This window comes from Gekko japonicus, unplaced genomic scaffold, assembly GCF_001447785.1.
Source record: "Gekko japonicus isolate JY-2015 unplaced genomic scaffold, Gekko_japonicus_V1.1 scaffold1044, whole genome shotgun sequence".
NCBI classification, from domain to species: Eukaryota; Metazoa; Chordata; class Lepidosauria; order Squamata; family Gekkonidae; genus Gekko; species Gekko japonicus.
Window position 1 is genome coordinate 642,311 of NW_015163119.1, and position 451 is coordinate 642,761.

Here is a 451-nt window from a genome sequence, read left to right on the forward strand (position 1 = left end):
GAACAGGCCGGATCCTTTCGCTTTCCCACCCGGATACGAAACATGCCGTCCCGCCTGCCCCACGGCCGAGCGCGGCGATTTCCACACCCCGCGGCGGGTCGGTGGCGCGTCCCTTCCCGACCGAGCGTTTTCGGCTCGCGGTACCGCGGGCACCCCCCTCGGGAGCCAGGGCTGGTCCCGGGCGGGGGGCTACGAAGACCTCCAGACGGAGGCCTGGAACGATTAAACTCGGCAAACTTTCGGGTCCGGCCTCCCGCGACTCGAAGGCGTCGGGCCCAGTCCTGCGGCTGGCCTCTCCTCCCCTCGGACTCCCTCCGCGCAGTGGCCGGGGAAGGGGGCTCCTCCGGAGGCCGGAGGAGAGCCGCCCAGGGCGCTGCAGCCCCGATCCCCCGGCCTGCCCGGAGCAGGGCCCAGACCTCCGCTCTCTTCCTCCCCCCGCCTCCCCCCCCTA

General features: G+C 72.9%; 1 protein-coding gene across 1 annotated transcript in view; it reads right to left on the bottom strand.

Annotated features, from left to right (window-relative positions):
• Positions 1-451, bottom strand: part of LOC107106686 (homeobox protein engrailed-1-like) — a 20,575-nt gene that overhangs the window by 18,758 nt on the left and 1,366 nt on the right. The window lies entirely within an intron of this gene.